At 37.0% G+C, this 23273-nt stretch overlaps 1 protein-coding gene across 2 annotated transcripts in view; it reads right to left on the bottom strand.

Moving 5' to 3' along the window:
* Positions 1-1020: 1020 nt before the first annotated feature.
* LOC131052775 (uncharacterized) overlaps positions 1021-23273 on the bottom strand; it is a 163672-nt gene continuing 141419 nt past the window's right edge. For both annotated transcript variants that reach the window (XM_059207449.1, XM_059207450.1), the window contains exons 4-5: positions 3351-3432; positions 1021-1568 (exon numbers count right to left, since the gene is read on the bottom strand). The gene's annotated coding sequence lies outside the window, so the exon portion shown is untranslated. The remainder of the gene's footprint in view (positions 1569-3350; positions 3433-23273) is intronic.

Genomic DNA, 23273 nt, shown 5'->3' with positions numbered 1-23273 from the left:
ATAGAACGTTGCTAATTCGATTGGAATGATTTTGTTTTTTTGGCTTCAGAAGTATAGAAAAGATGATTTCTGTTCAATGATTCGATAAGGATGCAATTCTTTTTGAATGACAAGCTAAAATTTTCTTCAATCTAAATCTTAATGCTGCTTCTCTTCTATTGCAAGGCCATACTCCTATTTTCCCACCCATCTTTGGACATGATGCAGCCTGGTAAATTTCTTTGCCTCTGTATCTCATTTGTCTGTGTGACAGACCTTCTTGGCCGAGGTGTGCACCTCAAACAGGCAAAGAAAATGATTCACCATTCCTTTCAGACCATATGCAAATGTATGGGGGGCGCTGGACATTTATTGGTACCTTTAAAGCCATTAATCTGTAATGGAATTGCTGTTACATTAAAGTAATGATGGGCATTACAAAATGAAAAGCATGCAATTTTAATTGATAGTGACAACAAAGATGGAAGGTTTTGCAACCGTTATTCTAGCTGTCATTGAAGACGTCAATTTCATTACTCAAAGGTTATTGTTTACATGGAATATTCTACCGTGCTGTGGTTGTAGAATTGCCTCTCGGTGTAATTAAGGCAGTTATGTCTAGACTAATATTTGGTGCTTTTTATGAGTTTATAATTCATAATGATGTAGTTACGTGAATATAATGACAATATGATTTGCATTTTTGAAAAAAGAAATTCCCCATGCTTTGCAGGTGAGATTTCAAATGAAAATAAGCCCACAATGCAAATTTGAAAAAAATTAAACTCACAAGAAAGAAATTATAGCAGTTGACTAGCTAGATTCGCCATTTTGTACAATAAAAAAACAATTTGCCAATTTTTCTTTACAAAAAGGCAGTAGATCATATATATTTCCTTTGCTAGTCGGTGCTTTATAGTTATTCCTTTAGTTGAAACGGCCAGGCCTAAACTGTATATTTTTAACAAAATATCAGCCTTCATTAGTGACATCTAAAACTGAGTTTGTCAATGCACAATGCAGCACCATAGCATCTCCACAAAAGATATTAACTTCAGAACAACAGCTATTATAGAAGTTACATCATTGCATTTTACAAATAAGAAGTCTACCACCAGATGATATATTGAACAGCCAAAGAAAGCTCCTTAAAGCAACTTTTACCAGAATCCTCTCACCCACCAAGAATTTCTTCTGGATCATAATTTGAAAATAGCATAAACTAATTACCTCTTTTGTTATGGTGTCTGGGCTGCAACCTACACCATCGTAGATTCGAAAGTTCTGATTCAAGTTCTTCTTGGACTTTTGAGCACAACATCATATATAGAAGTTACATCATTGCTTACCATTTGCTAACAATTTCAAAACTATAAATGAAAACCACCAGTTAAATACTAAGCAGCCAAATAAAATTGTTTGACTTGAAAATAAATTTTATCCAGAATTCTCCCACCCACCAAGCCGATCTTCTGGGTCATAATTTGTGAAAAGCACAAACTCATTGCCTAACTTGTTATGGTGTGTGGGTCGGAATCCACATGGCTGGAGATTCAAAAGTTTTAGTGCAAGTAGCTCTTGAACTTTTCCTGAAATGCAAAGCAATCAGTTTCAATGAGAAGAATTACCTTGATTAAAAGTACCATCCGGTTCATTCTTGGAATAAAAAATAATGGTAGTTCTAGCATTAAATTCCAACGTTGAAACGGATTCAAAAACAATATTATATGTAAATAAAAGTATCACGGTTAATTATAAAAAAATGCAGGGTTCACCCTGCAGTGCAACAGTTGTTGCGACACCATGTTGATAGGGCGGTCAGAGGTTCGATTCCTGGCTCATATACCCGGCAAGCTCAATGAAATAGGCCCCCACACGCCCCCAATTGCCACACAGGATACTGCTGTCTAGCATCGATGTTGTGTCGGCAGTTTGACCTGCGACTGTACCAACATAGTCGGACGAACAAAGAGAGGAGCAGAGGTAGGAGACAGGAGAAGGGTGTTGATGGAGAGCGGAGAGGTAGCAAGATGGAGAGAAAAGGAGGTGGAGCCGGTGTGAAGAGATAAGGAGATGGAGGCAGAGGAGTGGAGAGACAAGGAGGCGGAGCCAATGTGGAGAGGTAAGGAGGCAGAGGCGAAAGAGTGGAGAGATAAGGAGACATTGATTGGAGGCAGAGCCGGTGTGGAGAGGTAAGGAGGCGAAGGCAGAGCCGGTGTGGAGAGATAAGGAGACAGGCGGAGCAGGAGTGGAGAGATAAGGAGGAGATAGGAGGCGAAGCAGGTGTGGAGAGATAAGGAAGCGGAGATAGGAGGTGAATGAGTGGAAGAAAGATCCAGCACGATTTGGTCTATATCTACAAGAGACAGATCTTGGAGGTGTTAATGCCTCAGCATCACCACCACAGGGATGGGGTCCCCCATTGTGACCCCACTGGTTCATAGCTCCAGTCAAAAGCGACCTCAATATAACCGACCAAAAAAAAAATTATAAAGAAATGCATGACAACCAAAAAAATTTATTATAGAATCAAAGAATAATCAACAAAAGTCAGTGCAACAATATGGCTTTGATTCTTATTAGTACTTGCTGTTAGGCAATACTATTGCATCAGTGAAACTTAACTGGTTATTAATAAATTGTTTGTCAATCAATTACAAGTGATTGCTATTTTCTTTTGACAAAAAATGGCATTCTTTTTTTAAATTTAGGATGTAATATTTTTAACTTCATAAATTGTTAAATTTATTTTTCTTCAACTAAAAATCATGTGAATTAAATACTAACAAACATTAAAACACTCTACTCGAGATCATTTTATATTCTTAGCTCCAGACTTTATCATCTTCTGTATTCAAGCTAGTTGTAGCCCAAGCCACAAGAGATGTAGTAACCAAATGACAAGTACAAGATCAATTAAACAAATGTGCATCTAAGAAAACTACACATACGAGTTATGTTACAAATGTACTACTCAGTAGCCTACATATGAATTTACCTGAACAAAATGCACCTCAGCTACACTGAAAATCAAGAGATTGACTATTTCACTTCATACTTTGTGCTTTTCTTTTTGAGTTCTCTTCTATTCTTTTTAATTTTCTAGATATGCTCCAAAACTTTCATTTATCGTCATCTCAGCTTTGTACTTTTTGTCAGATTCACTAACAATTCTTTGCCACTTGTTGTGATTAATAGCTAATTAAATTATTATTAAGTATCGAAGTCCTTGTGTAGAAAAAACAGTACAAAGACTTCAATATGAAACATAAGCGAGACTGAAAGTGTGCCCCTTAATAAATCAACTAATTAAACACCATGCACTAGAAAAGCTTCACAAATCATAAATTAATGGATCTTGAAATAAATACCTGTTAATAAAAGCAAATAAGAATTCTTCTGATTTGCAAGCAATTCCATTGTCTTAAAGATCTTCAAGAGACATTCTTCACTCTGTAACTCCAATGAGGGAAAAACATTCAAAATGAATTCTATGAAATCTATGAATTAAATAATCTTGAATACACCAAGATGAAAATTCAAGCACTTGAAAAATTCAGCATCAAGAAAAAAGCCCTAAAGTTTAGGGAAGAGAGAGAATGGACTTAGCATCAGGGAAACAGAAATAAATCACGACTTGCAACTGCTTGAATAAAACGGAATCATCATGACCTTTGTTTAGTCACAATTTAATTTATCTTAACCTTGAAAGATATTGTCAATCAAAATAATTATATGCAGTTCAATTACAGCCTTTTATGGACATCAAATATAAATGCACAAAGGAAAGGAAAACACGATCAACATAAGTAAAACTCTGCAAATTAAGAGAGACATTTGCTCTTTATAAAAAATGCATCCCCCATATTATTATGGTCTATCTATATCATGAAGGAAAATACTAGGACTAAAAGAAATTAACCTTGTGACCCATTGGCAAGTGCTAATCAATGTTTTCACCAGACAAAACAAATTTAAGTTGGACAGTCAGCTTAGGATAAATATTTAAAAAAATGAGTGACCAGTTGTACATTTATGTTGTGGAATCAGTTGAGGCAGGCATATTCACTCACCAGAATTAGATAAGTGTAAAAAATGTAAAACATTTAATAATGTTTTCTTATTATTAGCACAACTCTATCATAATTTTTAGTCACATCAGAGCCCTGAGAGCCTAAGGTGCAAAATGGTATTCCAGAATATGCACGTGCATCAATGAGGTATTTTTTTAATAGAGACTTCTTTTCTAGATAAAATATACCCAATCAATTGAAAGATTCCTCAAGTATGAACAAAATTTACTGATTACATTTTCTGTCTCAGAATATTCTATTTTCCCAAATTATATTATGGGAAGTAGATATAAACCATGAATTATAGTCTAGTTCTTTCAAATAAAACGTTGGGCATCAAGAAGTATCATGTCAGATGATTGACATGGTTGAATGACCAATGAAGCAATAATTGTTCACATGAGATCTAATTATAAGTTTGAGAAGCTTCAGAGATCAGAAAAGTCCAGTAATTACGACGACCCCATCCCTGAGAGAGCAGAGATGATATATTGATGAAGAAGCATAACAGAGGTTGAGCAATCCCGCATGACCCAAAAAGAAGTTAATTTTATTTTATTGTGCTCTAGTTTGAAGTGAGTGGTCTGAGTTTTGGTGTGTGGTTCTGGTTATGTATGTTTGGAAGTGCAAGTCTGAGGAATAGCTGGGCTTGTGAAAGGGGTTAGATTGTACTGCAAAGAATCTATGTAATTGAGCCAATTATTCTCATTGCGATCAGTCGCATCAGTTGATTTAATTCGTAACAATTTTGGAGTGGCCCATAGGAGGTAGAAATCTTCTACAAATAATATATAGAATGCATGTTTTTCCTCATTCTTCATTGTTCTTCCTTATTCTTGTGCTTTTGTTGTGCAACTATTACCTGATCGTGCATTCAACCAACTTGTAATTTGTGTCAAGTGATATCATAGCAGGAGCTAAGTCCTACAAGTGAGAGCTGTGTGAGGTCAACAATGGAGTGCATTTGTGTGTGTTGCATTGCAGGTGGACTAGAGGAGCTATGGTCCTCAAAGGAAGAAGCGATGTAGGAAACAACCAAGGTGGCTAAGCACCACATGTCCCAAACCTAGCTGATGTGTTGAGAGCCCTTTAGGCAAAGCTCGACATCATAGTGACTACACAAAGTAGAGGAGCAATCATAACGAAGGACATTAGTAAGGATGGGGAGAAGATAATGCCACCTTAGACAAATAGACCTTGACTTTGAAGAGGATGCCATGAAAAAAGATAGATTTGCTAGAAGAACCATGAATGCTACAAACAAACCAAAATTTGATCTCCCAACCTACTGAAGCAGCCTAAATCCAGAAGAATTGATAGAGAGAATAATTAAGTTGAGAAATATTTTGATTTTGAATCAATCAAGGAATGCAAACGTCAAGTAAACAAGCACAAAGTTGAAGGGACGTGTGCATTATGGTGAAACTTTGCACAAAGTGAATGCATTAAGAAAGACAAGAAGAAGATTGGAGGCTAGGATTGCATGGCCAGAAACTCGAGGGAAAGTTCATGCTACAAACTACACAAATCACTTGATGCAAAGTTGCAAACAGCAAGCAAGTCACATGAACAACTAATTCAAAGTTGCCCAAAGTTACACAGTGGAACTGTTCAAGAAGCTCCAAAATCTATGCAAGAGACATCTATAAACAAATATACAAAGGAATTTTATCAAACAAGCATTTGGGTTTGGTCTCATAGATGACGAGGAGAAAGTCTCTAGGTATGCCAATCAGTTGGGCATTTCAATTCAAGATGAAATATGTTTGCTTAATATACATTCCATAGAAGAGGCCAACTAAATAGTGCTCAAGGCAAAGGAAAAATTGTTCTGCAAGCAATAGAGTGCAAGAGGAAAGGGTAGAGGTGGAAAGAGCCAACAAGGCACAAGAAGATAGACCTACATGCAAAAGAAAAAGACTGAATCGAGTTCTGCATTGGCGGTACCCCTATGAAACTCTGCCTTCAGTCAGTTTTGTAGTTATTAATCACGGCATTCTTGTTATGTTACTTATTGTCCCCCTATAGGAATTTTTAGGAAAAACATGTAAAATCCAAAATTTGGGCCAACTTGTTTTGTAGGCCTAAACAGAGCCAACTTGATTTGATTTAAAACACCATAATATTCATGTATTAGGCACTAAGACTTCTGTTTCTTCTCAGAAATCATCTGCAACAGTCTTCTATCAAAGGATTAAGACAGCAGAAACAAGAATTGGCAGCAGCTTCAACAGCAGAAGTTGGAGTATTTCAGTATCATTCAGGGGGAAATGAAATCAACAAGATAGGGTTCATTTTTTCCATGGTTTTGCCATCAACCTTTTCCACCACAGTAGTTAAAACATGGCAAATGCATTACAAATCCATGCCTAGCATAGAGAAGGACCTAAGATAGGTCAGGCACATATTTCAAATTGTAAAGCCACCCATAAACTCCTCCTGCACACTTTTGGTTGGCACAAACCACAGAAAAGCACACCTAATTCATAAAGCAATGCAAGGAACGAAGCAAAGCACACCTAAGTCACAAAGCAATGCCAGGAACAAAGCACAGCACACCTAAGGCAGAAAGGGTGGCAAAAAGGTAACTGATTAGCACCTAACGTATAAGGGAGAAGGATAAGTCAGAAAGTAGCGCTATTTTAGACTGGCAAAGCCATCTAAATGTTTTACCAATATCAGAAAAAAGTGGCAAACCTTTAAGTGATATTTGTCCAGTCCTAGAAAAGAAGTGAAATCAGATTGTGGCACAGTTTTTAAGTAGTTATGCCACAGAAAATCAGCACTCAAGATATGAAACATGGCAGAACCTTAAGAGATCAGTGCCCTCAGCTTAGTTAGGTGGCAAAACCAGTGGTCAAGTGTGCCCATATTAGAATCAGCAAATGAATATCCATCCCTAAGCATACTTTAGGGATGGCAATGCCACTTAGAATTTCCGCCAGACATCATGAAAAATGGCTAGGATGTTAATGATGTGTGCCCAGCTAAGGAAAAGAGACAACGCAAGGCAATAAAGTGCTCTTTGAAGTGGTAATTGCCACATAAAACTCCACCTAGCTGTGAGAAAAAAAGGTAAAGACCTTAGAGATGTGTGCCATTTAACCTAAGTCAACTGTTTTAATGCAAAAAACAATCTAGAAGAAAGAATGTAGCAGCACCTATGAAGGAATATTATTTAGGAAAAAACAATCAGAACTGAAATAAAGACCCATTTTCTTTGTTGTTGCCTGTGTCTCAGTCAAAGCTTGCTTCTTTGTGACAAGGATTTTGGCCTCTCCAAACAGCACATAGGACAATTTCATGACCATTTCATAAGTTCCAAAATCATGATGGTTAAGGGTTCCATCGCATCAAATAAACCAACAAGTTTAGGATTAGAAGATTCACAATAGCAAATGACATTTGTCCACAATTTCCCCTCAAACCCCAAGGCACAATCTTCTGCTATTGTTGTCTGAAGTTGTCAAGGTATTTATCATGGCATTCAGCTTGGAGAAATCGCTGAGGATGAATGATTTCATTTTCAAAATGTTAGGAGTGGCATAGGCAGGAATGTTCATCAAGTTATGATTTTTCAAAAAATTTCACAAACACCAAAAAAAGTTTGCCATATTTCAAAGCCTCGAGAATGTTTGACAAGTCAAGTTAAAATCATTTCAGATTTTAGATAATGAATTAACTGACAAACTTTTCTATTTTTGAGGGATGTGGATTAGAGTCCATTATTAGGATTTTATTCAATTATTTGTTTTACAATTAGTTGTTTCTAAAGTGTTTTATTTCCTCTTTTCCACAACTAAAGAGAGGGTCGCTTTAAAGCGAAGCTTTATGAGGATTATTTTATTCCTAAAAATTGCCTTGAGCACAAAACTTGCAATGATCATGAATGCCAAACTTACGTTGTACAAATTAACAATAAAGTTATTGTGTTTTCTCGAAAGTGAATAAATATTGGTGGAAAGCCACACTTATGCTACAAAAGCTATTGTTCAAGAAACATGATTAGGTAATTGTTAAATCTATGTTTTTTATTTCCTAGAGTAAATCAAAAGTAGATTGTTTTGAATCAAACTTTGTATTGGCAAAATCTATCTATTCAAATTGTAGTTTCGAATGTAGTTTAACTGTCTCCTTCAATAAATCATGTGGTGTTCACTTTGTTTAATTCTTTCCTGTTGTGTAGATTTACCAATGTTACAAGACTTAGACTTGGCAAGCTGATTTTTGACTCAGACTTAGACTCAACACCCAAACTCAGCAAATTGAAAAAACCATGAAATATACAGATTTTCAAGGATTTTGAACTTGTTTTATGCACTCCTTTAAAAACTTCGAAGACAGTATAAAAATGAATTTAATTTTTAGCTGAAGGAAACTAGATTGTTAGATATAAAAATTTAAAACTATAAATATTGTCAAATGTACACACAAATAAAAATCTCATGAATTATGAAATCCATGGCAACAAACAAACATCAAAACTGAAAATATGTCTATGTCTTAGAGGAGCCTACATCACTCGTCCCAACATTATGGCAAGTCTTGTGCTAATGTCTAGGATAGGTCCCAGATGATGATGCAACCATGATTTATGTTTGTGCCTCAGTGACACCAACATCCATGGGGTCTCCTCATCCTCTGTTCTCATCCTCTACCATGGTTATTGCCTTTGCCTCTTGATCCACCTAATCAACCCATGCAAGATCCTTGTCACTAAAGACAAGACTGTCAACTTCAGTGATCCAATCTAATTGTGGATCAACCTCCTTTAGATTTATGGGAGATAAGCCAATGCCCAAGAATTGTTTGTAATGGAAGCGAAGATTGCCATTAACATGCACAAGATCATTCAACCTTTGCACTAACAACTTATTGTGCTTCTTGGAGTGTATGTGCTCAAACATACTCCAATTGTGCTCACATCTTGAAGCACTATGTGATTGGCTTAGGACACAAACTACAATCCTTTGAAGATTTGACACCTTAGCACCAAACCTTTCACACCATGCACCTGAAATGAGAAGAAATAACAATCAATCCCATTATGTAACTTTGAGTTTCACTTCTAACATTAAGTTATTAGTGTAAAAGAAAGAAAGGTTTTGATTTTTAAGCTTAAATTATGCTCTAATAGATTTTTACCTAGCTGTAATGTCGTCTAAGTTGCCTTGCATATATCTCATGCAAAAAGGTCTCCTTGTGCAAGTCTAAAGGTCTCTATCTTAGTGATTATCTTCACCCAAACCACAAAATCAAATGTCATTCACTCTACAATTGTGTAAAGCCCACTCAAAACCTCCTCATTAGCATTGAAATTTGAGCAGAATCGGAATGTCAGATTGGGGAAATAGGCAACTACATGTAGAGGTTTGTGAAGTTGAATGTGCCACCATCAATCAATGATCTCCCATATGGGATGGTACTTATGCTCAACCCCTAAAATATAGATCTAATGGCCTCCTTCGCCTTATCCATGCCCTCGTATATGTAGCCCATTGTGAGCTTCTCTCCATCAACAACTAGTAGGAGAACGACTAAAAGATTTGTAAACTGCAATCATTATTAAACATTAATATGCGTGAACAAAAATAAGCAAATGAAATGGAAACATGAATAAAATATAATGAAAATTTACCTCTATAATCTCTTTAGCTAGTTGCCAAAAACTATGCTCATCAAAGATCCATTCAACCACATCAACCCTTGTATTGTTCTTTGCATATGATGATGTAAACCATTGCTCACTAACAAACGTGCACCTCAAAGCAGCCTTTGACTGAAGCAAGGATCACAGTGCGATAAAATTGGTTGCAAAGCGTATTATTCCAAGACAAGCCAACTCTTTCTTATTTGTGAATTTCCTCATTAGATTGAGAGCCCAAATATGATTATATATTTATATATATGTCTTGATCCGTGGAAGTTTGTCAGGATCCTCCAACATGAGGTCAAGGCAATGAGCAAAACAAGGAGTCCAAAACAAGGAGGGGTGCCTATCCATGATAAGTCTACCTACAACAATGTAACTTGCTACATTATCTGTAGCTGTTTGTACTACATTTTCATCACCAACCTTAGCCAAAACTCCCTCCAAAGATTCACAAAGAAATTCAACATTTTTTTGTTTCCTAAAATATCAATTGACTTTAAGAACACTATGCTATATTAGAAAGAAACTAAATAAACAATTTAGTAAATTAGAAATTAAAATTCTTAACCACTAAATCAATGGATTTCACAAAATAAAATTGCCTGAGGAAGAAACACAAAAATTCAACAATCATCTATTTCTTCTATATGTCCAACCATCAGTCATGATGGTGCAATCCTTCTTCCATATGTCACATTGCTCGTTTGTAATGTCCCCTTTTGGCACTTAGCCAATTTGTGCACATTTAGCCGATTTCCAAATCTTCCAGAAGCTAGATGGTTAGTTTAGGAGAACTCTAACATTCTTGGAGAAGCTTTTGATCAATCTTGCAAAGTGATTGTTCTTGCATTTGAGTTCAGCTGGTTAGAAGGACCCCTTCGATGCTTTTGGAATCAATTTCCAACCTTTTGGGTGCTCTCCAAACTTCTTGGAGAAGCCTATTTTTATAAAATCACCCAATTGCCTCCAATCATTGTCCCTAGTCTTCAATGTGTAATGTCCCCATTTTCAAGTTCTCTAATAGTGTGTAATGTTCCTGATTTTTAAAGAGACAATTAATTAATTTGATTTTTATTAAGTTGTCAAAAATAAATAAAATATCTAAATGACAACTTAATATTAATTAAATTAATAAGAATAAAATAATAAAATAAATATTATTATGTCACTTTATTAAATATATTTCTCCAAGTTGGCCTATCTTCTAGATACTTCCTGGAGGGCTTTATAAGGAGGTCCAGGGGTTGTGGCAAGGACATGCTGAATTTGATAAATGGTTTGTGATTTTTTGAGACAAAAATCTTCAGGAGCTGAGAGGAGAACTAGACAAAACCCTGGTTCTTCAAAAGGGGTGGGTTCGTGACAAAGTCTACATCTGTGCCAAATTTGTGAAGTTTCCTTTGGAGACAAAGTTGCAGAAAAATAATGTCATTGGTAATTTTGAGGTAATCTGGGAGAATAAGAATATTTAATTCTGAAGATTATTATATTCATTATCTGCGGATGAAATAAGGGGTGTTCGATATTTTTCCATTGGGCGAAGTTCTTTTTATATTCCGTCTTGTATTGCATATGAGCTGCTTGCTTGAGGATTAACTAAATTACAAGAGTGGGGCCTGATTCATATTTGAGAAGACTTTTCTAAGGGCGGTGTTTATTTTAGTAAGTTGTGGCTCTAAATATTGGTAGTGTTGATAATAATATTTGCTATGAACCTTATTTTGTAAGCCAGAGGATCAATATTTACTGAGCAATGCAAGGAGTTGGAAATATAATATTAATTCCTGCGTTGGCTTCCAAGTCCGATAAGAGGAAATCATTAAGAATAATAGTCACTGGCAAAGCATTCCCAAAATGCGATTTAATTATTTCTACCGTTCATTCAAAAGGATGGCTTGACACAAGGTATTAAGGAATATCATCGATTCATATATCATTGACTTGATTCAATTAAGAGGTTGTGAGCTGTCCAGCGAAGTCCCCATCTGACAAAGGAGCTATGTGTTCAAGGCAATTAGTTGGCATGATTTGGTCTCCATAGGGAAGCCTGGGAAAGTGCCTGGGAAATATAAAGGACTCAGTTGTTATGTCGGCTTAGAAGATTGTTCTTGTGTAGGAGAAAGGTGGCAGATTTCTTGAGTTAGATTGAACAAGGTGGATTGGTTGTGATCATCATTTCCCAAGGAGTTGTAACTTGTAAGAATCTCAGTCTGCTATTAGAAGGACTGGAGCTTGAAGTCGAGTCCAGTCTTCTTAGTTATCAATACTGCTTAAGCGCTTTACAACACCGAAGCAGATATTCGCTCTCTATACTCCAGCTGTAGGCATAGTTTCATATCGGATTACAAGATTGGGGAAAATCTATGTTGCTGAAGGTCAGATATCTCATTAAATTCTAGTTGTCATTTCCAGTAATATTTTCTACAGCTACAGATTCTATTCTCAGACTATTTTATCTGTCTATGGATTCACTGTTTGTTTCATTATTAAATAAATGAAATAAGACATTATCATTTATGCAAACTGTTATGAAATTTTTTGGAAATACATAGCAGAAGTCTGGTGGAAATCAGTAAGGACATTTCATAGTGCAGTTGTTGCTGTGCAATACGTTTAGAGGGGTAATTAGATGTTACTAGTGAACTCAGATGGTTTAGAGGAGTCATATTAATAATTATTTCTCGCTTTTAGTTTGAACTCCAAGATTCTTGGAGGGAGCATCTATTTTTAGTAAGTCACCCAGTCAAGTCTATTTATCACCTTTCATCATCAAGATCACTCCTACACAATCAATTTTCGATTCCGAAGCTTTTCGACCATTGTCGCTAATGGGGTGTATTATTGAGTTATATTTAATTAAGTTTACTAAGGTTGCCATTTTAATTAGAATAATTTATCAAGCACCTCAATATTATACCTCATTGGAAAGCGAACAAAAAATATTTTAAAGATGAGACACTAAAAAGTGATTTTCAGTGCCGAAAAATGTTTTAAAAGTAAAACAAATCACTTTTGGAGTTAAAGGCTTAATAAATTAATAAAGTGATTTAAAAAAAAGATTTTGTAAAGTTCCCTAAAAAGCTTATAAAGAGGGGGATTGAGAGCTCATTTGGTATGTTGAAGATTATTATTTCTCTGTCTGAAAACCCTTGTTGTTCTGGAGATTGGACTTGGTTCATCTCAGCCTTCCCAAGGATGAAAACCATAGAAATGGGACTCGCCCAGATTCGCCCAGACTCGGCGAGTCCGAGTACGAGTCAGGCCTGGCGAGTCCCAGGGGTTCGGACTCGGACTTGCCAAGTTGGCAAGTTTAGCCCAAACTCGGCAAGTCCCGAGCCTCAGACTTGGCCGACGTCAAGCCAAACAAGAAACACAAAAAAAAAATATTTTGCAATGTTTTTTAAGTCCGTTTTTTTTTTATAATTATCTTCTATCCCTAAAAGTGACTTTCATTTCATTCACTTGCAAAAAAAAGGAGGAGTAAAGTGAGTTGGGAAGAAAAACAAGGGTGCATAGAAGAAAAACCAGCAAGGAGGAAGCTCAAGTTTTCTTCAATTTGTCACATTGGAGCTGCATTGTGTTTCGATTTTGTGCATCAAGAGTTGGATAGGAAGACTTTGCAGCTCGTTTGAAGCTTGTTGTAAGAGACACGATTGTTTTTTTGAAGATTAGTTTGTTTCTTGTATGCAAAAATTGCATTTTCTATTCTTTTTTTTTGAAAGTTTTACATTTCCTTTCAAAATCTTTTGTATGTTTGTATGTAGCATGTAGTATGTAGTTGTAGTGTTGTACTATGTAGGGTTTGTAAATTTCTTTTTTTTTAAAGTAGGGTTTGACAAACCCTACTTTAGTTTTTTTGAATGTATGTAATATGTATTAATTTTATTTTGTATTTGTAATGTTTTATTGCAGCAAACTTCACTTTATTATTTGCCTCAACTTCAAGTTTCACAAAACTATCCTAAAATGTCTACTTTAGCTTCTAGACCCCCCATTAGAAAAGACCCTGCTTGGAAATATCATGAGGATTTTCCAGGGCAAAGAAAGGGGCAAACAAAATGTATGTTTTGCAAAACAATATTCCATGGAGGTATATATATGCTGAAATACCATATTGCTGGTGTGCGTGGACATGATGCCGAACCATGCCTAAAAGCAGTCCCTAAGGCCGCACGTGAATGTTATGTAATGGTTGAGGAGATTGAAAGGAAAAAGAAACAAAAGGAGGATCGAACGGCCATTGGGAGAGAGATAGTTTTAGGAAGAGGGACACAGTTAGGTTGTGTTGGAGGCCCTTCTTCCTTACCTCCATATCGTCCCACTCAGTTTGCTACTGCTGGTGCTTCCGTTTCTGCTTCTGCTTCTATAAGTGGCAGTGCCACTGCCACTTCTCATGCTCCTAGCACTAGTAGTTGTAGTGGGAGTGCTACCATTGGACCTAGGATTCGTAAATCTAGGTTGGATTCCTTCTTTGTGCCTCGCACTACTCCTAGGTCCCAACCGTCGCTTGAGGGCATGGGTTGGAACAAGGAGGTCCATGATGCTGCTAAAATGGCAGTTGGCAGGTTTTGGAGCTACAGTTGTATTCCATTCTTTGTAGCCAGGTGAATGTTTTACTAACTTTTATGTTTGATAACTTTGATTGTTTTAATTTTTACACTTAACTTATCTCATTGAGTTTCTTTGCGATAGGTCTCCTTATTGGCAACAAATGGTTGATGCCATTACCATATGCGTGGCGGGGTTCAAAGCCCCTAGTGAGAGTGATTTGAGGGGACCCATTTTGTCTCAAATGGTGGATGATGTGAAGAAGGATTTAGATGAACAACGCCAGATATGGAGCACTAAAGGTTGCACCATCATGACTGATGGTTGGACGGATAGGAGAAATAGAACTCTCCTTAATTTTCTTGTTTCTTCCGCAGGTGATTGATTAATTTTAGTTTCATATAGTCTTTAATTTTTTATTTTTTATCTAATGGTTTATTGAATGATCATTGACCTAGCTTTATTTTTTTATTTCAGGGGGCACCGTTTTCATCAAGTCCATTGATGCCTCCGCCCATTGCAAGAATGCCACCTACCTATGTGAGCAAATAGAGGAGGTGATTGAAGATGTGGGTGCGGAGAACATGGTACAGGTGGTGACCGACAATGTAGCAAATTATGTTGTTGCGGGTAAACTTTTGATTACAAACTAATTTTGTTTGCAAATTAATTACTATATTGTAGTTTGTACCTCCATTAATTGCAATTTACAATGCAACAAATTATGTTGCTGCAGGTAGACTATTGATGGAGAGGCACCCATCTATAGTTTGGACTCCATGTGCTGCTCATTGCATTGACCTCATGTTGGAGGATATTGGAAAAATCCCATGGGTCAAGAGATGTGTAGAAAGGGCAAGAAATGTCTGCAAATTTGTATATAATCATTCATGGGTGTTGGCTCTTATGAGACAATACACAGAGCAAAAGGAGTTAGTGTTGTGACGTTTTCACACATCGCCCCATTGCAAATGGGGACCCATGTTTTTTGCTTTTTAGGGTTTGTTTTCTAGGTCTTTTAGGGTTTTGTCAGTTGGCCTTTGCATTTTTGAGTGCTGTCGGGGAGATCATGGATAGCAGGTCCTGCTTGAGTGAAGTCCTAATCCTGAAAATTGGCTAAGTCTGGAATGTCCTGATCCTGAAATTTGGCTAAGTCTGGAATGTCCTGATCCTGAAATTTGGCTAAGTCTGGAATGTCCTGATCCTGAAATTTGACTAAGTCTGGAAACTGAAAAAACCTCCAAAAACTAGATTTTGCAATATAACTCCTGGAGGTCTGAAACCACTCTCAAACATCCTAAAAGTATATATGGAATATAACTTAAAGTATAAGTCACTTATACTTAAATGCTATATTCCATAAAAATTATCCTGATAGAGAGTTCAAAAAGTCAAAAAACGCTCCTGTCCTTCACTGAGGATCCAGAGCGAAAAGCGCTCCCGTCCCTCTCCAAGGGACCAAGGCGAAGCGCTCCTGTCCCTCACCAAGGGTCCAGGGCGAAAAAGCTTATTTAAGTCATTCCTGGCCTTGTTTGGTCAAATTGAACCATCAAAGGCATGGTGGATGGCAAAATGAACATGATAGAACATCTTGACTTGATTAAAAACAAAGAAATGATGAAGTTTTCGCTTAGAAGGTCAAAAGTGCTCATGTCCCTCACTGAAGGACCAGAGCACTTTTCTTTATATGCACAATTTTAGATCTCTTTTGGACATTAACTTTTATTCATAGCGTGAAGTAAGATGAAATCTTCCCTACCAAAGGAATTTCGAGATGAAAAGTGAGACATTTTGGCTTAGAAGGCAAAAAGTGCTCCCGTCCCTCACTGAAGGACCGGAGCACTGAATTTCAAATTCGCACTATCTTTGCAAGATTAAAGTGATTTTATGGTTTGAAGAAGTTAAGGGAAGCATGTTTTGTCCATTGAATATAATTTAAGCGGTTCACAAAGGAGTAAATCAACCCAAATGACAAAAAGTGCTCCCGTCCCTCACTGAAGGACCATGCCACTTTTTCAAGTTTCTCTTCTTTGTTTGATATTTTATGGCAAAACTTGACTTGGATGGGAAGGACTAATGATGTTTTATGCCTTAGACGCAATTGAGAGGTTTAAAGAACAAAGAAGTATGCCAAGATGTAAAAAGTGCTCCCGTCCCTCTCCAAGGGACCAGAGCGATTTTCCAAAAAGTGTGAATTTCCTGCAAGGCCAAGGCAAGTTTGTGATTGAAATGAATGAAAGAGGACATGATTAGCCCATTGAAGATAATTTGGGAAGCTAGCAAAGGACGGATAAGCTTGAAGTTGAAAAAGTGCTCCTGTCCCTCACTGAAGGACCAGAGCACTTAACATGTTATCTCGCCTTTCTCGCCAATTTTGGACAAATTGAGGCCAAGGCGCAAGTTTGAAAAAGTGTTTAAAATGCTTCGAGGTGGAATTGAGATGCAAGAGTTGCAAATTTTGACGACAATTGGCAAAAGTGCTCCTGTCCCTCTCCAAGGGACCAGGGCGAAATCTCCAAATATGCCCCTTTACCTTACATTTTGAAATGCTATTTTTGTTTCCAGGACTCAAGAAGGAGTGGGGAATGATGTTCTACGCCTTGAGAGTGATTTGAAGTTGATGTGATCAAGAATTTGTGCAATGGACTCAAAAGTGCTCCTGTCCCTCACTGAAGGACCAGGGCGCTTTTTATGAAACAACAAATTCCCTCGGAGATTATGCTAAGGCAAAGTTGTGTGAGATGGGAAAGATCTTCTAAAGCATGGTGAACAAAGGTTTGACTTCAAAAAATTGAGAATCCTAGCCTAAAAATGAAAAAGTGCTCCTGTCCCTCTCCAAGGGACTAGAGCGAAGTTAATGGCATTCATTATTTTTTACCATATTTGGGCGTTAATATCCTCCAAATCGCATTAGATGCCAAATTGCTAACTTTGGAATATTTGAAAAAATTAATTAAATTGATATTTAATAAATTAATTTTGGGCCTCAAAAAATTGAATTTCTATTATAAAGGCATTTAAAATTAATTTTTGTGAAATAAAAAATTAAAAGTTGAGCGCACAAGGCATTATTTTGTCTTTATTTATCAAGTCGGCCTCCTTCTTAGTGTTTTTTTATATTTTATTTTAAGGCTTATTTGCTAGGTCGGCCTCTTGGAGGAAAGAAGGTGAGCGCTCTATATAATAGGGGGGGCATTGTTTCAAGTTCAAATCATTCATTCATCCCTTCTAAAGTGCGAAAGTGTGGAGACTAAGGAGGGCGAAATTCATCAGGCTATTGGAGAGGCGAATTTCTTGCTAGATTGGAGGATAATTTCCAGATTTTTTTGAAGACATTTGAAGGCGAATTTCCAGATTTTTGAAGAGGCTAGTGGAGTTTATTCTTTTTCAAACTAGAGGAGGCGAACTTCATCCAAGGAAGGACTATAAATCTTGCCCAACAAAATCCGGTCCTCTTCCTTCATTTTTCAAGGTTTTGTACTTAAATACTCAAAGGGAAGGTATGAAGAATCATTTTTTGAAGTTCTTATTCAAGACTTATTATGATCCCGTTGCAATTTTGTAAAGTCTAAGTCTTGAAGATCCAAATTCCATTCATTATTAATTTGAAAATGTGTAGTTCTTGATTTATCATGACTTTTTCAAATTAATATCTTAAGTTTTACCTTTGAAAGGTCTTAAATTTCATGCTTTGAGGTTTGATGCTCAAAAGACTAACTTTAATATTTTGTGTAGGCATCAAATGGGGATCCCGGAGTTGGAAAATCAAGCCAGATCAAGGACGGTCTCCTCCAAGAAGATCAAGCAAGGACAAGGGAGACCTCCTCCAGCCTAACATCGACAAGGATGACCTTCTTCGATCCAGCATCATCAGGATAAGGGCGACCTCTTCCAATCTAGCATTCCAAGGCGAGGTACATCAATCATCCTGCCAATCAAGGACACAAGGAGTTAGAGCAAGGGTTCGTTGAAGAAGCAGATAGTTCCAGATGAATTAATTAAAGCTAGCTTCTCAACAACATCAAGTTGAATATCTACCAAGTTACAAGTGTCAGACAAGGTGGCATCCTAGTCATCACTTCTCCAGTCAGTGTGGTCCACCTCAACAATGTCTAGATTCAATGTACCTAACTCATGGAAGGTGGCACAAACTTCGATGTACCTACCCTGGCTATCCATTGGTGGATTTTCCAGAGAGGACATGTGTCCAAGCAATACAATTATTTCATTGGTCAAGCATTAAATGTTATGTAATGGTTGTAACAAACCCTAATTAGGGTTTTCATTGTAAAATCTTGGCCATTGATCTCGAATTGATCTAAGCCATCAAATTGTATTGAGGGCACTATATAAGCCCTGACATTTCATTTGTAAAGGCATTAGTTAGAAGCAGTTAATAGAAGATAGATAGAGAGTAGTTAGAAGGTGATTAGCTAGTTGATAGAATAGCAATTAGAGTAGAGTAGAGAGAGAAGGCAAAGATTGTTGCCAAGATGTTGTTGTAAAGACTTGTAACTTCATTGAAGAAATGGTGAAATTTATGGGTCAATTCGACAATTTGCATGGTCTCTATACTTCTCGTATTTGATTTCATGTTATTAGATGAATGGAAGAAATGTGCTTGATTGATGGTGGAATTTGTATATCCATACTACTAGCAGTTTGTTGATTGTAGACTTGCCTTGTGTAGTCAACTGGAATCATTCAGCTTAAGCTTAACTTCAGTTGTCGCTTCTTCATTGATATGCATCAACCTGATGGTGTCTATGCCTGCAGTGATGATTTGAACATCATAAAGCTTTCCTTCGAAGATCGCACTAACCTTGTGGAGATGGTCTAGCGATGTCAAAACAAGACTTAGTTAGAATTTCATCAAAGATCATTCATTGCTCTTACATTCTTAGTGTTAGGATTAGATCCTTTCCTCGCCCTCATCTTTTTTCTTTTTTTTTAAATCAAAGCTAGTAAGAGCTTGTGTTCCAGCAATATTCAAAGCAGATCAGAAGTTCAATCATCAAATGTAAGTCCCCTTGTGATTCCAGCAAATCACATCATACCACAAAGAGCTTATCCACACGTAGAGATCCTACAACGAAGAACCTTTAAGTCATCCTGATTGATCCTTTTCGCGATATCTTCAACATTCAGAGGCTTTACTCAAGAGAGGATAGGGTACCCTTAGGTATTTTATTCTGTGTTTGACAGTGTACAAAATACACGTCAACAGTTAGCTCGTCCAGGAATCACAAGATTTGCCACAAACTTCCTCACATTGCAGTCCATGCTTAGGTCTAAGTCTGCCTTGAGACGTATGATTGTTGGTGAGGAGTGGTCTTCCTCATCCTATGCTATCACCCCTACAGGGAAAGATATGGCAGACTGCATTTTTGATGAGCAAGGCTTTTGGGTCCCTTGTGATGAGATAGTGAAGGTAATTTTTTTATAAATTCTACATTTTAACTTCATGTTTTATAACTTATTATATGTATTCTCTTATTTGCTCATTTTTCTGAATTACACAATATTTTCAATTTTGCAGTTTGTTAAGCCCTTGGTGGTTTTGTTGCGAGTTGCGGATGGAGATAAGCCCACAATGGGCTATATATATGAGGGCATGGATAGGGCGAAGGAGGCCATCTGATTCGTCTACGGAGGAGATGAGAGAAAGTATGGTCCCATTTGGGAGATCATTGATAGGAGATGGCATCATCAGCTTCATAGGCCCATCCATGCGGCAGCCTATTATCTGAATCCGACATTCTCTTTTATCCCTTCTTTCAAGGCTGATGTGGAGGTCTTTAATGGGCTATATGCAATCATGGAGAAGATGGGACCTTTTGGTACTTCTCAGATAGGCCTTTTTCGAGAGCTACAATTGTTCTCAGATGCACAAGGGGAGACCTTCTCTCGTCCTGTCGCCAAAGACGGTAGGACAATTATGATGCCAGGTAAAAATGAATTGTAAGGCTTATTTATTGTTTTATTCAATACTATATTGTAACTTGTTAAATGAGTTCATGAGTGAGACTGATTTTATTTATTTTTCTCATTTCAAACTCAGATCATTGGTGGAACTTTTTTGGCCCAGAGACACCAAATATTTAGAAGTTGGCCATTCGCATCTTGAGCCAACCATGCAACGCATCAGGTTGTGAGCGCAATTGGAGTATGTTTGAGCACATACACTCCAAGAGGTGCAATAGATTATCTGTGGAGAAGATGAATGATCTCGTCTTTGTTCACTACAACCTCCGCCTGAGAATGAGAAATAATGCAATAGTTGACATGTCTCCTATCATTCTAGATGAGGTTGATCTTGAAGCAAAGTGGGCCAATGAGAATCAGACAGCTCCTGGGACTCCTACAACTATATTTAGTGATGATGACATTGATTGGATCGACCAAGTAGATATAGAGGCTGAGGCTGTAGCCATGGCAGAGGAGGAGCAGAGAGCACGAGCAGAGACAGGAAATACTGAGACTCAAAGTGACACAGTTGTTCCTGATGTTGGTGAGCATGACACAGTTGTTCCTGATGTCGCTGAGCATGGCATGGTGTCACGGGGAGCGACTATGGCTGCTGAATCATCCAGGACCTACTTTAAACGCCTTCGCAGGGTGCCAGGGCGAGAGGGTGCACGACCCTCTGAGCCATAGGCTTGTACACTTGTAGTTGTATTTAGTATTTACTATTTAGTAATTTACCTTTGGTAATTATATGAAACATTTGATGATGATCATATGATGACATGGATTTTTTATTCCATGAGTTTTGTAATATTGTATATATTTGACAATATTTATATATCTATGTTTGTTATTTTCTTCAGCTACAATTTGTGTTTATGCTTATGTGATTGATGTATACTTGTGTATGTAATCAAATGAGCCGATTTTAATGATGTTTTTGTGTCTTTAAGGTGTATTCAATAAAGGGTGTCTGAAATAAGTTTTAAATCTTTAAAAATCTCTAAATTTCTTGAGTTTTTCACTTTCCCGAGTCCAGCCGAGTCCCGAGTCCGAGTCCGAGTCGGACTTGCCGAGTCCGAGCCGAGTCCGAGTCCCGTTTCTTTGATGAAAACCCTCTTGGAGAAGATTGGCTTCGATGGTGAAAGATCTACCTTGGCTAATATTTGGCAAAGTCATTCAGATTTTGCAACTGGATTCAATGTTTGGATTTGCAAAACTTTGTGGGAACTTCTTTGAAGACAAATTTCAGAAGGTTTGTGATTTAATTTGATATTATTATCTTCTTGCTAGGCGTGCAGTCTTAGGCAAGAGCCAAAGTAGTGTGATCTTTGGATATTCATAGTTCTGTTGGTTTGTAAGATTATACTAGGCATGAGATTAAGTCATCTTCTCTGGTGCTGAACTAAGATTGTATTGTGTATCTCTACCCTATGGAGGTTGTGGACATTGTAAACCATATGTATTGGCATGAAACCTTGGAGTCATTTTCTGTTCATGAGCATTTGGAAAGATTATTTGTTGGACGTTGAGGTTAGTCCTTCCTTGCAGTTTGTGTGGGTCTTTCTTGATCAATCTGGGCAGCTATTTCTGAAGCAAGTTGTTTAAGGCAATGAATCAACATTGTGATGCCCTAGGCGTGGATTTTAGCAGTGAACTGGTGTATTAATTCCTGTTGGGCGTAAGGAAAGTTATCTTTGTGCTGGGCATGAATAGTGTGGAAGAAAATAAAGGTTGAATCTGCTGCAATTTACATCAGACCTGAGTATGTTCCTTCATTAACAGTTCAAGAATATTTGTTGACTAAAATACCATTCAAGGGTGGCAAGAAGGGTTCTTCTGTGCAATTCTGAGTGCTACAATACAGATTGCAGACTTATATCTATAATGAAAGAATCTGTTTGTATTTCTGATCTCTACAAAATCAATCAGTCTGGTTTGACAACTTGAGGTCAGAATTTATATAGCTGTACTTGTAAATTGATGAAATCTATTGCTTATTAAGTAGAAACATTGTTATTTCTGTTTATGTGCAAATGCTAATCATATGTTTTTAGTCAATATATGTTTCTCTTCTTTTCTGAGTTAAGAAATCTGCTTGCACTTAAATCAAACTCATATTACTATCCTTGCAAGTCTGAAACAAACATTAAAACCATTAAGCAAACTGTTTGTTAAAATGGCATGCTTACATAATATCACTTTGATATGATCAAAATAGCAAAATTATATCAGTTGGGTGCTTTCCACAAATTCGATATATTATTGAGTTATTCAATTAATATTTCACTTGAGTTGTCTAATGTTGGTAATATTAAAAGGGGCAACTAAGTGTAATAACTCGTTTTAAAGGTGTTGAAAGTTAATTGTAATGGACAGCTTGGAAAAGGGACATTATTCATGAGAAAACATTATTATTCATCAAAGAGGCGAAGAGAGCTCCATAAAATTAATTATTTATTTTATTAAAAGAATTTTGGAGCAAGGAAAAAGCTAATATTTTGTTGCTTCAAAAAACTATAAAAGGAGGTTGAGGGTTCATTGTTTGGGGTGTGGATGAATATGATTTTTCTTTTACAATTTGGAGAGACCTCGTGTTCTTCTCAAAAACCCTTGAGGGCAATGCTAGTTTCGGTGGTGAAAGATCCTCCTAGCTGGTTTATGGTGGATTAACACAGGGTTCACATTAGAGTTGAATGTTCAAGTTGGAAGATTTGTGCCGTATGTTGTTTTGTGGAGATTTGTGTTTAAATAATATTTCCAAGTTTGCATTTTGTTTCCAGATTCAAGATTTTCTGGATAATATTGGTTTAGCAAATTATAGACGGTATTTGGAGAAAAAAGGCTCAAGGGTTGCAAGCTACAGTGCAGCCATAGAATCCACTACAGTACCCCCACAGTACCTCACAGTGTTGGGTTGGTATTTGGTGTGTGGTCACCATTTGGAGGTGTTTTATGCATGTTTGAAGGTGATTATCAGAGCTTACCATTATCATTTGGGACTGTAACAGTCCATTTTCAGACCTGATAACACTTAGATTTATATATCAAAT

The sequence above is a fragment of the Cryptomeria japonica genome, chromosome 6, assembly GCF_030272615.1.
Source record: "Cryptomeria japonica chromosome 6, Sugi_1.0, whole genome shotgun sequence".
NCBI lineage: Eukaryota > Viridiplantae > Streptophyta > Pinopsida > Cupressales > Cupressaceae > Cryptomeria > Cryptomeria japonica.
This window is presented reverse-complemented; position numbering and strand designations above follow the sequence as displayed.